Below are 17701 nucleotides of genomic sequence, written 5' to 3'. Positions count from 1 at the left end.
GGGAGATGAAATTGGCCAGCAGAAAGGGTACTAGAGGATGAGAAAGGACTGCTGAGCTTGAGGGCAGAGAGTCTCAAGGGAGTCCCCATGACCGTGTGGACCTTGTGTCTTTCAGCACCATCTAAGCATTACTGGCTGGGAGCAGCTTTACTTTCTTTTGATTAGATTCAAGATTACATCCTGAGCGTGGGGGTGGGTCATTTTATGAGGGCAGAAGGTGTGAAGGTGAGTTAGCAGCAACAGCAGACAGCCATGTGCAAGGAGGTTTACTCTGGGCCAGGCTTCTGCTCTATGGGTAGACTGTTGCTTTTCAGGGGCTGATTTCTCTTTAGACTCAGGGTTTATTTTTCTTCTTCTGTTTGGTGGATTCAAGTGTACAAGTTATCTAAAATAAGTAAAAACTCCTCAAAAAGGTGGTCATATTGAGGGGCAGACTATACTAGGGAAAGGAAAAGGAGAAACCGCATTTGCTAGTGCCTTCTGTGTGTTTATCCAGCTGTTTATCCAGGGCACACCCCATGCAGGGAGGGGCCAAGAGTCCTCACACACATTGACCCATCAAATTCTGAAAGAATCTTATCAGGAAGAACTTTTAAAATCCCCATTGTATAGATGAAAAAACACAGGCCAGAAGAAGTTGGACAACTTACTTGAGGTTGCAAAACTAAGAAGGAGCTGAGCCAGCTGTCCAACAGTCTGGCCTTCATGCTTGTGTTATCTGCTGGCCCAGAACTAGAAATCATTTTAATCCATTGGGGCTTGGAGAGTAATCTCCAATCTCTAATTCATAGTGAAATTTCTTGATGAAATTTAAGAGAATGGAGATTGGACATGAGCTCTGAAAAGAACATTGGCTCAGCTGCCTTTAGGAGAGTCAAGTACACGGATAGAAATCAAGGAATCTATTATGAACCACAAACCTGTTCAGTAGAGGCCATGATGGCTGCTCAGTCTCAGTACATCAGCTCAACTCGGGCTTGATTTTGTGTCTGGATGAACAGGGGAGTTGGGTGGTAAAGAAGTCTGTGGGAGCTGCTAGATAGCTCAGCATTCTTATAGACCAGTGGGCTTTGCCATATGCTAAATATTTAGTTTTATTGCTTTCGCTGGTAGGATAGGGCTTACCATAGTTTATATTAGCTCCTCTAATAATATCTGGAATAATTAATAGAATACATTAGTGAATTAATTATTTTAACAAATATTTATCAAGTGTCTACTATGTTCCAAGTTCTGGGCTAGATTCAAAGATGGGCAGTGCACTCTTGAGATAAGTGCTGCCCAACAGAACTCTTTGGTAATGGAAATGTTCTGTATTTGTACTACCTAATATGGTAGTTACTAGTTTCATATGGCTAGTGTGACTGAGAAACTAAATTTTTAATGAATTTTAATTAATTTAAATAGCCACATGTGTCCAGGGACTACCTGATTGGACAGCATAAGTCTAGATTAGTCATGGGTTGTATTTTGAAAAATTATAAAGCAGAAGACATCACATATACTGGAAACATATGTCTGTTAAAATTTTAATAAAATGATATGTTATACACTAATATATGATTGTAATAAATGTTGTAAGTAGAATTTCTATTTATTGATTCATTCAAAGACATTGAGGTGATATCTTCTATGTGCCAGACACTATGCTAGATCCCGCAGGAGGAAAAAAATGTGTAACACCTAGGCCATGTTCTTAAGAAGCTCACAGCTTTATAGATAAATGCCCATGCCCACACATGTACATTTACATGTCCACACGTATAAATACCAGGTAACCAACTACCTAATGCCCTTAGTCAAATATACCTCATAATCACAAGATGGCTGACATTTCCCATCATCTGATCCAGAGGAAATGAGCGTTTCTTTTTAAGAACAAGGAAACCTTTCCTAAAAGTTCCCCCAGCCTACTTTCTTTCATACCTTCATGGCCAGAATTTCAGCACATTTCCATGCCTAAATGGATCCTGGCACGAGGAATGGGATTCCCATGACAGGGTTAGACTAGTCAGGATTTACTCCTGTGGGGTCGTCCTGTTATAGATGTATGAACAAACTCAGGATTCTGTTAACAAGGAACTGGGGTGGTGGAATGGATGTTGAGTAGCAATCACTGTCCCTCTGAAAAATCACCTGTTCTCCAATCCAGAATGGCCTCTCCAGTCACCGCGCTCCATTCATTCCTCCATCATAGCACTCACAGAGTAGAGTGTGATAGTATGTGTGCTCAAAGGCTGGATTTCCTGTTACGGATTGTGTATCAACAACATACTCCTCTCCGTTAAATCATGAGCTCACTGTGGGGGTAGGGCACGCTTTATTCATCTTTGAAAGCTTGACACCCAGCACAGTTTCGGGCATACACAGAGCTCAATAAATACTTGTTGGACTGAATACACATTTATTCAAGTACAAGTCAATTCACATCTTCTTCCCTCATTTATTCTTTCAGAGACCATACCTGTTGGTTTAGATTGCAACTGGAATTGAAAAGGAAATTTATTTCTAATCAATGAAGAAGTGTCAGAGTGAGCAGGCAAGGGGCAGCTGAAACATGAAAATTAGCTCAAGAGAATAATGTCAAATAGACAGTAACTGTTGGATACTTTGGAAGATAAAATAACTGAACAAACTCACAGAAGTTAAATGTGCTGTTAATGTGGAAACCTACAAATCGAAGCAAGAATCAAAGCCTTCAAGAAACTGATGTAACTGGCACTTAGAAAATGTCTATATTCATTCACATGAACTATAAAAACATAATCTTATCTACAATCTTCAATTTACAGCCCTGTGTTTTTCTCCCTTTATTTTCACCTTTTCTTTTCTGCCTGGTTTCCTAACTCCTGGGTATCTAACTCCAGTACATCTGCAGCTTTTCAGCTGGGATGTTTATGGGGTGTCAGATACCTACACACTGAGAGCTCTTCCTGTCTATGGGAATTAGATGTCAAGAGACAGAAAACAGGGCTCCAGACAACGTATACCTTAGCTCCAAGTTAGATCATCTGAAAGCTATGTACCTGGACCTCATTATCTTAGCTCCCCACAGGAAAGCATACAACGAATCAAGATTTAATGTCATGTCTTCAGCTTTTATAGAGGGCAGCTGACACAGAAATGTTTTTTCTGAAGAGCAAACTTGGGTATTTTATAGAAGTACAGTGGAGGACTTTATCATGTTACCCAAAGTCCTTTTTATAAAAACCTGTAAGGCATGAAAAGATTCGTTTCTCCAAATGAATTATATTTACCCAATAGTGACAAATATATCCCAGACTGCCACAAGGGTCTCAAGACTGAATCTTGCCCCCAGTGGCAGCACCTATTACATCTTGGTGATTGGTGGCATCCATTTATTTGCTCCTTTCAACTAATTTTGAACCTGATTTTATTATTGATTTTCTGTTGTATATTGTGGTTAATTTTCAAAGTTGCCTTAAATGTTTATGGATATGTGTACATGTTTCTTTTTTTCCTACTTTTTTTTATCCATCTACCTATGTAGCTATGTCTATGGCACATATATCCATCAGCCTGGACCTTTAAAAAAGTTGCAGGATTATTTTCCTTTTCCTTCTTTGACCGGATTATCCAGGCATTTCTTACAAAAATATGAAGGATTCAGAGACAGATGTGTAATGGAACTTGACAATAAGGTGGGAGACCTAGGCCTGTTTCTAGGTTTGCCTCCTGCTGAATGTCTAATCTTGGGCAAATCATTTAGCCTCTAGGTGTTTCAGTTTGGCCATCTTTAAAATGGGAATGATTATGTCTACTTCACCTACCTCCTAGAGTCGGAATGAGGACCTACAAATTTTAGTGTGTAATATATATAAGGTTGTAGATAAAGTGTTTACTACGATAAAGTTTTGGCCAGTAGTCTGGGCAGATCAACTGGCACTCTCAGTGTATAATTAGGAAGACCTGGAGGTCTTCTCTCTCTCTCTCTTTTTAAGTCTGCTATGAAGTGATATGTCTGTGCACCAATATCATAAGCACAGCTTAAAACTCACTCGGTTGCCAGCTTTGAAATTATGATTCTTGACTATCTGAAGGTCTTCTCTTAAGTGTTTCCCTCCAATAATCCTAAAATTTCAATCTTTAGATCCTTTTATCAGGATCCTGTAGGAAATTTGTGTATGTTATGGGCTATTGACCAATGAAGTCAGATTTATATTTTAATGTACCCTTTTCACAGTTCTGTTAAAACTTTTGAAAAAATGAATTATGTTTTATTGACTTTAGACTGCAAATATCTTAGGTTGAGTTTGTAAATTAGAATGCCTTTTTAAAATGGGTGAAAGTGGGTAAAAGTTTTCAGATGAGTCTATCTTCTGTGATCATTCTGTGTAGTCTACAATTCACTCATCCACATCAGCACAGATTCAGTGTCCTTTTGATGCTTCAGGACATGTGGCCATGTAGTAGAGAACTGTGATCTGAAGTAGGAGGGTGTAAGATAAATAAATTGTACTGGAGAGTGGGGTAAAAAGACAGAGTGGGACAGGGAAGTTTCTGCAGCACTTGTTATTCAGTATCAGGATCCAGGTGAGCTTTCTCCATAGAGCATGAAGGAAGCTGGTGAGAACTAGGGCTTTCAGCATAAGCACAGGCTGAACCTGACCTTGTGGAACTTGGGCATCAAAACTATTTGCAAAATGTTACTCTTTTTGCATGACATGGAGGAAACTCAGAGTGACTTATGGATTCCACGTAGCCCTGATGTTTGCCAGGGGAAATTCCCAACCAGGAAACCAGTCTTTTCCTTGCTTCCTCAAAATTCTACTAACCTCCCACCTCCAACATGGATGCTGTGGCTCTCTGAGAAAAATGGGGTACATATTACTAATACCATTTTATTGATAAGGGAAATGAGGAGCCAGAAAGGTTTTGTGACTTGATGAAAGTCACACCACCAGGGCCAGACCTGGGAGGAAATGTTGGGAGAATCCTCAGGCCTCCTGTGCTCCTACAGGATATGCCAAGACTGAGTGCTCTTTTCCCCAGGCCATCTTCAGAGTTGTTCTTGCAGCTGCTGCCATTGAGAAAGGAGGTAACATCTCCTCACCCCCCCCCCCCCATTCCCTAAAGAGCAGATTTGCTTACCGTTTTTTAATAAAAGCACTGGATTCCCCACCCTCAGTGTTCTGCGGCTGTGACACAGACCCACTCATGTGTAGTATCAATCTGGGCCCATTGGGTCACTTTTGTGGAACTTGAGGGCAAGAAGAAATGATGCAAATATGCTGATGCTCATGCTGCTTGCTGTATCATGAATAATCAGTCATTTGTTTCTGATCCAGGAGTCTCACGTCTCCTGCCATGATCCATGAAATAGAATTAAACTAACTTATTAGTTTGTAAGTGAAGTATAGTCACATCTTAGAATTGATGCTGAACTTCTCAAATCCTGACTGGAGCTCCTCTCATGGTAGTACCCTACGTAGATAACTCAACCCAAGAGGAAGGAACGATTGGCACAATCTCACCTGGTGACATAACTAGATCTGCTCTAAGTTTCCTCTTTTTGATTTTCTGGGCCTGAGATGCTGCTGGCAGACCTTCTGTAAATATCAATAGTGTGCAACTGACTGATTTGTTGGTAAGCAGGGATCCCTGGAAGCTGGTGAGGCTAGTATAGGCTGTCTAGCAGAAGTGATAGGGAAGGAGCAGGAAGGAAAAGAGAGGATGGAAGGGGAAAAGGAAGACCATTTTGCAAAGACATTTAATGTCCCTTTACCATTTTATGTACTTGTCATGTAGTAACAAAAAGAAATAAAGGTGGGGAAGATGTTCTGTTAAGGCAACTGATTCTTGAGGATATAGGAAATAGGGGAGGGAAAACAGGGCTTGTGGGAAGGAGGGTGGGACCTAGTGAGACAGGAGGGCTGCTGGAAGAAGAGCTAATACTGGGAAAGATGATGCAGTGTGGTCCAGGGTAGGGAAGGAAAACAAGACCAGGGCAGTGTCATGATCTTACCATAAGATATTTAAGTTACTTTTTGCCTTGCTGACCACTTTCTTGCAAGGACCTAAAGAAATCTTAAACAAATGAAGAGAGATCTAACTAGAGTGCTCCAGGCCCTTTAAGCTGGGTAGGCCTCCCCACACATATGGTTCACAGAAAGTGAGGCCAAATCTGGCCAAGACATATCAACCATGAAAGAAATCTGAAATGATAGCAGGTGTTTCTCAAAATAACTTTCCCTTCATTGATTGAAGTAGATAGGCCTCTATCATAAAACCTTTAACTACTCATCAAATATTTGACTAAAATTGAATAGTTTTCCTTCAGAGGAAGTTAACAGTCTTAAATCACTAACAAATGAGAAGTTTGTAAAAAAATTGCCAAAGCACTTTTTATGTGTATATACAGTGGTTAATGGTCAATAAATAGATAATTTTCTTTATTGCCTAGAAATTCTGTTTAATATTTTAATTTTAAAAATCATACTATTTTTCTGAGGTCTCTAAAGTAGTCAAATTCATAGAAACAGAAAGTAGAATGGTGGATGCCAAGGGCTGGGAGAGGGGAAAGGGGAGTTGATGATACAGGCTCCGTTTTGCAAATGAAAAAGTTCATTGTTGTACAACAATGTGAGTATGCTTAAAATTGCTTTATGTTATGTGTTTTGTTTTTTCCACAATTAAAAAAATTGCAGAGGACATCCATGTAGAGAGTGAACACACCACTGATTTTATAGTTTTAACTTCCCTGGATGATTTAAATGAAAATGTTCATGCTGTGGAAATAGGCAAATATTAGAAAGGAAAAGACTTGTTTTTCACAGAATTTTAGGCAACTTCTCAGGCCATTGATATGTAGCAGTTAGTTGAACATAAGATCTATCATCTATCTATCATCTCTCTATCTATCTCTCTATCTATTTATCTATTTAATATATGAGCACACACATGTGCAGAATTTGAATACACTTTGCATTTCACTAAAGATCATTGTGTGTCTTTAATTTTTCAGCCACTATGAAAAATTAAGAAATTAAGGAAGACACTTCTAGGTTTATATCCTAAAGAGATGAAAGCAGGATCTTAGAGAGATATTTGTACACCCATGTTCACAGCAGTTTTATTCACAAAGGCCAAAAGGTGGAAGCAAACCAAGTGACCATCAGTGGATGAATGGATAAACAAAATATGGTATGTATAAACAATGGAATATTTGTCAGCCTTCAAAAGGAAGAAAATTCTAATGCATGGTAAAACATGGATGAACCTTGAAGACATTATACTAAGTGAAATAAACCAGTCACAAAAAGACAAATCCTGCATGATTCCACTTACATGGGATAGTAAGAGTGGTCAAATTCATAGAGACAAAGTAGAATGGCAGTTACCAGAGATTTGCGGGCATGGATGGATCAGGGTGGTGGGATGAGGAGTTTGTATTTAGTGGGTACACAGTTTCAGTTTTGCAAGATGAAAAGAGTTCTGGAGCTGGATAGTGGTGATCATTGCACAAAAGTGTGACTGTACTTAATGCCACCGAACTGCACACTTAAAAATGGTTAAAATGGTAAATTTTGTGTTCTGTGTATTTTACCACAATTAAAAAAAAAATGCTGTTTTTTGAAAAAAAGCTCATCAGTGAAGGAATAAACTCATTAAACTCATCTGGGTCATTTGTTTCAGGCATTCGCTGGCCCAAGCTCACAGGACACTTCCTAACATTCTGCATCCCAAACCTACAGGGTTGGTTGCATATCCGATTGAAGTGTTGTCTCATTTTTTCTTTCTTCTTTCTGACACCGACATCCTCTTGTTTGAGGAACTGGAAGGTGGAAATAAACAGGACCTGCCTCCATTTGGTATTCTTTCCACATTCTGAAACATTTGCAGTTTTCCACTCTGTAAGTGGATATGAGGAAGATTTTTCTAACATCAAAAATATTTTTGTCTTTCATCATTAAAGAAAGCCTTCATTTAACCATAACCGTCCCTGAGTGATGTAAATTCTCCAAATGCTTTTACAAAATTTGGTGATTCTTAGGTGAGGCCATTGCCATATTGGCCCAAAACGTTCATTTGGTACTGCTCTTTGAGCCTCACCAGGGGAACATGGCAATGTCCAGTTCATCGCCTGCTCCCACCCAAGTAAATGTCACCTACACCACTAGCTTGGGTTGACAGATGGTTGTGTGCTGGAAAAGATGTTCAACGAGAACATTTACTTTCTCCCACAACCGCAGGATCCTGTGTTGCTTTGTATGCAAAATTCTTGCCCAGAAAAGAGCAGTTTGGGCAGTTAAGACTCCTGGCAAAGCCATGATGGTTGGAAACATAATTTAGTCCATATTTCAAGAAAAACCATGTCTCCCTGATCAGCATTATTAACCCATAGGTATTAGTTGAATTAAAGGAAAGAAATGACAAAATTAATCCAAGTTAAAAAGAAATGAATAGTGGATTCATGAATCCAGAGCAGAGGCAGAGTGTGGTACTATGGAAACAAAGCAGTGTGTCAAGGCATTGCAGCCTTGAGTCCTTTGCCTGTGTTACTACTGCAACTGCTTTGTTAATTCTAAATGAATAGTTCACCTAAAGAAAAGAACTTCTGAGTGTTAGTGGCACTGTCTGTGTCTACATTAGGTTGTTTTGATTCCCTTCAGTTTTTGACTTTTATCCTGAATTTATCCCATTCTCTCTTGGCTGTGTGGAAACCCCACAGTGATACAGGACTTTTCTTCTTCTTGTTGAAAAAGCCTATAAGCATAATCCAAAGAGGAAGGTTCTAGAATGATTGTCATCATCTCCATGAGAAACTTAAGTAATTTGCTCAAAATCACACGCTAAGGAGGAAGTAGATGTGGAATTGACCCATGGAGATGGACTCAGCAGCTCTGGCCTTTCCCTTTGTCTGCTGAGTTGCCCTATGTCAGAGGGAGTTGGTTCTCTGCTCTTCCAGCCTCACTCAATAGGGCTTTGCATAGTCGGGTCCCCAGGATAGGGAGCTCTAGAGCTCCTGTGCTACACCCAGAGACCTGTGGACACAGTGAGTGGTGTCTCCTGCAAGACCATAAGAGGAGTGCAGAAAGCCTTGTATGTTTCATTATATGGTGTATCATGTTAACTGATTTTGTGGATATTGAACCAAACTTGTATACCAGGAATGAATCCTGCTTGATCATGGTGTATGATCTTTTTAATGGATTGGTGAATTCAGTTTGCTAACATTTTGTTGAGGATTTTTGCATTTATGTTTACTAGGGATATCAGCCTGTAGGCTTTTTTTTTTTTTTTTTTTTTTTTGGTCTTTATTTATTTATTTATTTTTTGTAATGTTTTTGTCCGGTTTTGGAATCAGGGTAATGGTGGCCTTGTAAAATGAGCTTGAGAGCCTTCCTTCGTCTTGAATTTTTTGGAATAGTTTGAGAAGAATACGTGGTAATGCTTTTTTGAATGTTTCATAATATTGACCTGTGAAGCCATCTGGTCCAGATCTTTTGTTTTTTGGGAGCTTGTTGATTAGTGATTCAGATTTTCTGTTTCTTTTTGATTCAGACTTGGAAGATTGTAGGCTTCTAGGAATTTATGTCTTTCAGATTGTCCAATTTATTGGCATACAGCTGCTCACAGTATTTTCTTAAAATTGTTTGTATTTCTGTGGTGTCTGTTGTCACTTCTCCTCTTTCATTTCTGATTTTATTTATTTGGATCCTCGCTCTCTTTTTTTTTTGATGAATCTGGTTAAAGGTTTGTCCATTCTGTTTATCTTTTCAAAAAACCAGCTCTTGGTTTCATTGATCTTTTGTATTTTTTATTTTTCAATCTCTATTTCATTTATTTCTGTTATGAGCTTTATTATTTCCTCCCTTCTACTCACTTTGGCTTTGTTTGCTGCTTTTTTTCCAGTTCCCTTAAGGTGTAAGTGTAGACTTTAATTCAGATTTTTCTTGTTTCTTGAGGTAGGCCTGCATTGATATGAATTTCCCTCTTAGGACTACTTTCGCTGTATCCCATAGAGTTTGGGTCACTATGTTTTCATTTTCGTTTGTCTCAAAGTATCTTTTGATTTCTTCCTTGATCTCATTGTTGACCCATTCATTATTTAGTAGTACGTTATTTGACCTCCAAGTGTTTGCGTGTTTTTCAGTTTTTTTTCCTTGTAATTGACTTCTAGTTTCATAGTACTGTGGTCAGAGAAGATCTTGATATGATTTTAATCTTTAAATTTATTGAGACTTGTTTTGTGGTCTAACATGTGGTCTATCTTGGAACATGTTCCAAGTGCACTTGAAAAGAACGTATATTCTGCTGCTTTGGGATGAAACGCTCTAAAAAGATCAATTAAATCCATCTAGTTTAGTGTGTCATTTAAGGCCACTGTTTCCTTGTTTATTTTCTGTCTGGAAGAGCTGTCCATTGGTGTCAGTGAGATGTTAAAGTTCCCTACTTTGATTGTGTTACTGTTGATCTCTGTCTTTATGTCAGTCAATATTTGCTTTATATATTTAGGTGCTCCTATGTTGGGTGCATAGATGTTTACTAGGGTCATGTCTTCTTGTTGGATTGATCCCTTTATCATTACATAATGTTCTTCTTTGTCTCTTATTATAATCTTCATTTTAAAGTCTACTTTGTTCAATATAAGTATTGCTACTCCAGGATTTTTCTCATTTCTATTTGTGTGAAATATCTTTTTCTATCCCTTTACTTTCAGTCTATGTGTGTCTTTGATCTCAAGTAAATCTCTTGTAGACAGCATATGCATGTGCCTTGTTTTCTTATCCATTCAGCTACCCTATGTCTTTTGATCGGATAATTTAATCCATTTACATTTAAAGTGATTATTGGTAGGTACATAGTTATTGCCATTTTATTATTCATATTTTTGATCTTTGTTTGTTTGTTTTCCCACTTCTCAAAGAAGTCTTTCTTAACACATTGTTTGTGGGAAACGAGTAAACTCATCATATCGCCTCTAGTTGGAACCGGCAAAAATTTTGCAAAGTAAATAAATAGAGACCTCTTTTTAAACTAAAACACTGAAAGTTTCATAGAAAAATATCAAATAGATCGAAAGATATGACTATTTTACGGAAAGTCTAATTCTGGCGAGAAAATGTCAAAAAAGCCCCGCGTTACGACGCAATTTGGCTGGAAAATGCCCACTTACAAAGTGTAATACTGGCTTGGTGGTAATGAATTCCTTTAGCTTTTTCTTGTCTGGGAAGCTCTTTATCTTGCCTTCAATTTTAAATGATAGCCTTGCTGGGAAGAGTAGTTTTGGTTACAGGCCCTTGCTTTTCATCACTTGGATTATTTTCTGCCACTCCCTTCTTGCCTGCAAAGTTACTGTTGAGAAATCAACTGATAATCTTATGGGAGCTCCCTTGTAACTAGTTGTCTTCCTCTTGCTGCTTTTAGGATTCTCTCTTTGTCTTTAACCTTTGCCATTTTAATTATAATATATCTTGGTGTGGGCCTGTTTGTGTTCATCTTCTTTGGGACTCTTTGTTCTTCCTGGGCTTGTATGTCTATTTCCTTCACCAGGTTAGGGAATTTTACAGTCATTGTTTCTTCAAATAGGTTCTTGATCCCGTGTTTCATCTCTTCTCCTTCTGGTACTCCCATGCAGTGAATGTAGCTATGCTTGGTATTGTCCCAAAGGTCCTTTAAACTACCTTCTTCTTCTTTTTTCCTTAATTCCTTTTTTCTTTTCTGATTAGGTGTTTTTTGATACCTTGTCTTATAAATCACTGATTCAATCCTTTGCTTCATCTAATCTGCTATTGATTTCTTCTAGTGTATTCTTCATTTCATTTATTGTATTCTTTATTTCTGACTGGTTCTTTTTTATGGTTTCTATGTCCTTCTTTATGCTTAATGTTTCTTTGTTGAAGTTTTCACTAACTTCCTAAGCATTCTTATAACCAGTGTTTTAAACTCTGTCTCTGGTAGGTTGGTTGCCTCCATTTCATTTAGTTCTTTTCCTGGAGATTTCTTCAGTTCTTTTATTTAGGACATGTTTCTTTATTTTTTCATTCTGGCTTTCTCTCTGTGTTTACTTCTATGGATTAGGTAGATCTCCTATGTTTCTCAGTCTTTGCTGGGTGACCTTATGTATTATAGTTCCTCTGTGGTCCAGTGGTACAGTTTCCCTGATCATCTGTACGTGTGTTCTGGAAGTGTCCCATATAGGTTGTGTATATTTTTCTGTTGTAGTTGAAACTTGATTGCTTTTGGCATGTCAGTGGGTGGGTTTGACCCCCATGTTGCCTGGCTGTGTGAACTGGCTATGCCTACACTGTGTGAGCTGCTGTGTGGGGCTGACCCCTCAGAGAGGAGTTCACCACAGTGGGCTCTTGTTCCTGTTGAGATCACCCTTTGGGTATGCCACTTGTGGGGCTAACTGGGTAGTGCTCTGGTGTGATATGAAGTCAATCTTTGTGTGTGTTGTTTCTGGTGTCTCTTGGGAGGGACTTCTGTGTAGGCCAATTTCAGCCTGTGACTGGCCCAGGGCTACCTGGTAGGAGCCACAAAGCTATATGTGGTTTTTTGCTGCCTGTGCTAGACCTGAAGGTGTGTGGGGTTGGTCTCACTGTGAACTGAGGCCAGCTGCTACCAGTATTGGGTTTGGGGCAGCTTAGCAAATGGCCCAGTGCCCCCCTAGGCTTGTTGCCACCTACTGGCTGCCTGAAAGGCTCAACCATTAAAAGCAGCTTCTTAGGTGTACAGGCCTGGATGATTTACCTGGTTTTGGGAGTGTCCCCAGCAATGCAGCAACTAGCTAGGTAGGGCAACATTCCAGGGAGTCACAAGGCATGGTTGATGGTTTTTACAGAATTAATGCAGATTTTGTTCTTACGCTGGGCCTGTGACCACTTCAGCAAATCATTCTGAGAACACAGTAGCCAGCCACTGCTCTTCTAGGGCCATACAGATCCCTGAGAGTGTCCAAGAGAGACTTCAGTGCTAGTTGTGGTTGACTGCTTGCTACTGCAAGTTCTCCAGGCTGCCATGAATTTCAGCTACTATAAAATGCTTTTACAGCTTGTGGGGTGAAGCTGGCCTTCCAGGAGTTGAGAGTGCCCCCACTGATGCAGCACTAGCTGGGCGGGGTGGGATTCTAGGGAGTCACAGGGTGTGGGCTGTGTTTTTTACAAAGTTAATGAGGATTCGGTTTTTACACCAGTGCTGGTCTGTGACTACTTCGTGAAATGCCCTGAAAAACACTGGCTAGCCACCACTCACCTTAGGCCCACAGATCCCCTAGAGGTACCAAAAAGAGGATGCAACTCAGTTGTGGCTGACTCTCCACCACTGCAAGTTCCTTAGGCTGCCATGGCCTTCCACTGCTGTAAAAGGTTTCCGCAATTTATGGGGTGGCGCCAGCTGCCCAGGAGCCAAGAATGCTCTGGGCGATACAGCACTAGCTGGGTGGGGAAGGGACCCAGGGCATCACCAATCAGATCTATTTTATAAAAATACATTCTCTAGACAGGACAACCAAGATGGTGAAGTAGGTAAATGCTGTGTTTACTTTCTCTCACAACTACATCAAAATTACAACTAATCTACAAAACAACCATTATTGAGAATCGCCTAAAATCAGGCTGAACTGAAACCTTTCAATTAAGGACTTGCAGAAGAAGCTACCTCCAGACTGGTAGGAAGGTCAGAGACGCTACACAGGCTGGTCCCACACCCGTGTGTGACCATTAAAGATCAGGAGGGCTACTTCGGCTCTGGGGAACCCCTATCCCTTTAAGGAGCAAGACATACCAGCCCCACCCCAGCCCAGGGTTGAGAGAAGTCCCCATAATTTCTGGTTGTGAAAATCAGCGGAGGTTGTGACTGAGTGAGACAGTGCAGCTGCACTCACAGGCGCTCCTCTTAAAGGGATTGCACCTGGACTTACCCACCAATGGAATCGCTAGCTCTGAGCTCCAGTCCTGGGGCAGCAGCTGAAAATGTGGTAGGGACAAATGGTGAGGAATTGAGTTGTCTGGCTTGCAATGGGGGCTGGAGAGGTGGCTTTCTCCTGGATGGGGGAGCTGGCAGAGGCCATTGTTTCTTTGCTGAGCCTTCCCCCTTCCTGGCGCAAACACAGGTGGCCACCATTTCTGAGTCTCCACCATTCATTCATCCTGCCCTGGCGATTTGAGACCTGCCCCCCCACCCCAACTTTCGGGCATACCCAGTTGGCTTCCAGGGCTTTTTGTTGCAGACTGCCTGCCTTGGCTTAAACTGCAGACTTTCCTAGATTCTCAAAGGTTCACGGAACCCAGACCAACAGCATCTGGCTTGAGTGTGTCCTTTACCTCTGGCTGAGCAGCCCTAAGCTGGTACTAGTGGCAGCCAGCCTTGGTTCGCGGCTTGGTCACTCAAGGCACTTCCAAGCACAGAACAGGTGGCAGACATCTGTGGATTGCTTTCTGGCTCCTGCTAGGTGGCCCTGCATGGGGCACAGGCTGTGGTTGAAGTAGACCTACAGTGGATCCCCTCCAAGGTGGTCCAGGGGCTGGCGCCCCCAGTGACCAGCTTCAAAATGAGCTGGAGCATCACCTGGCCATCTCCAAGTATGACACACCCAAGGAGCAGATTGGGCAGGCACCAGAGTCCTGCCGAGGCAGATCCCGCTCTGTAGGATCAGCCCCTGCGCAATAACTCTTCCACTATAGTCAAGGTCAGTCCTCACAACAAGTGAGCCCAAGGGTCAATCCCTCACGTTGATGTGCAATTATCAACCAAGGCTCTACTACAAGAGGAGGGCACACACAACCCCACACAAGTGATGCATCTGGAGTGTGTGGCTCAGATGACCAGAAAGACTGTGCCATTGAACCCCACAGCACACATACTACGTAAGGCTACTCTACTAAGACTGGAAGACATAGCAGCTCTACCTAATACATAGAAACAAACACAGGGAGGCAGCCAAAATGGGGACACAAAGGAACATGTCCCAAATGAAAGAACAGAACAAAGCTCCAGAAAAAGCACTAAGCAAAATGGAGATAAGCAATCTATCAAGACACAGAGTTCCAAACACTGGTTATAAGAATGCTCAATGATTTCATAAAAATGGAGATGGAAACCATAAAAAAGAACCAGTCAGAAATAAAGGATACAATAATGGAAATGAAGAATATATTACAGGGAATCAACAATAGATTAGATGAAGCAGAGGATCCAACCAGCAACGTAGAAAATAAAGTAGCAGAAAACACCCACCAGAACAGCAAAAAGAAAAAAGAATCCAAAAAATTGAGGAGAGTTTAAGGGTCTCCAGGACAATATCAAGCATACCAACATTCGCATTATAGGGGTACCAGAAGGAGAAGAGAGAGAGAGCAAGGAATTGAAAACCTATTTGAAGACATAATGACAGTAAACTTCCCTAACCTGATGAAGGAAATGGACATACAAGCCCAGGAAGCACAGAGAGTCCCAAACAAGATAAACCCAAAGAAGCCAACACCAAGACACATCATAATTAAAATGCCAAAGGTTAAAGACAAAGCAAGAATCTTAAAAGCAATAAGAGAAAAGCAGTTAGTTATCTACAAGGGATCCCCCATAAGATTGTCAGCTGATTTCTCAACAGAAACTTTGCAGGCAAGAAGAGAGTGATAGGAAATATTCCAAGTGATGAAAAGCAACGACATACAACCAAGATTGCTCTACCCAGCAAGGCTGTCATTTACAATTGAAGGACAAAGAAGGAGCTTCCCAGACAAGAAAAAGGTGAAGGAGTTCATCACTATCAAACCAGTATTACGAGGACTCTTAGAGGGACTTCTTTAAGATGGGAGGGGGGTTAAGGACAGGTGAAAGGGGAAGGGATTAAGATAAACAAATTGGTCGTTAGACAGTAGTCATGGAGATGTAGGGTATAGCATAAGGAATATAGTTAACAATATTGTAATAACTAGGTAAGGTGCCAGATAGGTACTAGAGCTATCAGGGTGATAGATGGGAATGGGGTTGGGGGCAGGGTGAAAAAGGTGAAGGCATTAAGAAATATAAATTGATAGTTAATACAGTATGGGGAATATAATCAACAATGTTGTAAAGGTCAGGTAAGGTGCCAGATGGGCACTGGACTTATCAGGAAGATCACGTCATAAACTGTGTAGATGCCTGTGTAGATGGCATCTATTCACCTGAAGAGCTAAAGTAGAATAATATTGAATGTCTACTATAACTAAATGCATAGGTATGTATAGTCACAGGATGTGGAGCACAACATAGGTAAGAGAGTCGATGGTATTGTAACAGCTATATAAGATGTCAGAGGGGTAGTAGCTTGGGGGGCTGGGTTATCACTTTATGAGGGGTTTAAATGTCTAACTATTATGTTGCTTTGTACACCTGAAAGTAATAAAAGAAAATAATAAATATATAGATACAAAAAAAAAACAACGAACCCAAAACATTCTCTGGATTCTGTTTTCTACTCCACTATTTTTTTTTGAAATACATAATTATTATAAAAACTGTTAAGTGACAATCTACATAGGGCACTCTGTAATGTACCACAATACTCCTTAGTTATTGTTCCAGTTTTTAGTTGAAAATAATACATCCAGTACTGTTTTCTCCTTTTTCTTTCCCTGAGAGTTACTAGCTATCCATTCACCTCTGGATACTGAACTCTGAACAGATGCACTTCCTTCACAAATAGCCCATTTGATCCTGACTCAACTGTCATCAACCTTGCATTTGACTCAGATCTTACTTTCCTCACTAGAGAGTCTTGGACTTGTCTCTATCCACCCAGAGCATTTTTTCCCTCACAAAACAGTTGTCTCAGAGTCTGTTCATTACTAGTGCAGACGCTTGGCTGACATTTATCTAAATCTCTTTCCTTCCTCTTTTGCAGTTCTTATCCATTTTCTACTAACTTCCTGCCTCCAATTTCTCTTTTATAGTCTTCTTCAAACGTAGTTCTAAACCTCAAATTGTTTAGATAGAACTCAGGCATAATGAGCTGTGACTCTAGAATGTGAGATGCTAGGAGAGCAAACAACTCCTATTGGCTTACAGTTGACTTGAACTTTGAGGCCCACATTCTCTTGGACATGCATATGGGATACTTCTGACCTCATGTCTAGTTGTTTCTCTGTCCACTCCTTCTTCCCTCCTTTCTGACATACTTGCCAATGAGACCTAACTGAGCCTTCATGACTATGAGCCCATATCTTCCATGAGGGGGATGACAGGTGAATTGAGTGAGGAGGAGTTGGAGGAGATTAAAGAAAGTGGTTCATTTATGCCTATGGATTTCCTTCATAGATTTATGGCTGGTTCTCATTCACTCAAGGTTGATGGCACCTATGCAGGATAGTCTGCTGTCTCCCCCCCCCCAAAACCCCCAAGGGGTTTCTGACACTTACCTGAAGTTCTTTTAATGGAGATAAAGCTTTTTATTCCACTAATTGAAAACACTGGGGAGAAGTACATATTGACTATAGTCATGCTAAGGTGTGAAAACCTAAGGTATATATTTATTCTTTTTTAAAAAATTAGTTTCAGATGGACAACATAATAGTTAGACATTTAAACCCCTCATAAATGCTATAGGGTATGACAGGCAAGGCCAGAAGAAAAGAAGAGAGAAACTTAGGGTGGGGTCGTTGGTCATGGAGGGGAAAAGAAGATATGAATAGGGTGAGGGGATTCAGGATGTTGCTGATTCTGCATTTATCTCACAGTTCTGTACCATTGGGGC

This window comes from Rhinolophus sinicus, chromosome 4 (genome assembly GCF_057876585.1).
Source record: "Rhinolophus sinicus isolate RSI-liver-muscle chromosome 4, RSI-T2T, whole genome shotgun sequence".
NCBI lineage: Eukaryota > Metazoa > Chordata > Mammalia > Chiroptera > Rhinolophidae > Rhinolophus > Rhinolophus sinicus.
This window is presented reverse-complemented; position numbering follows the sequence as displayed.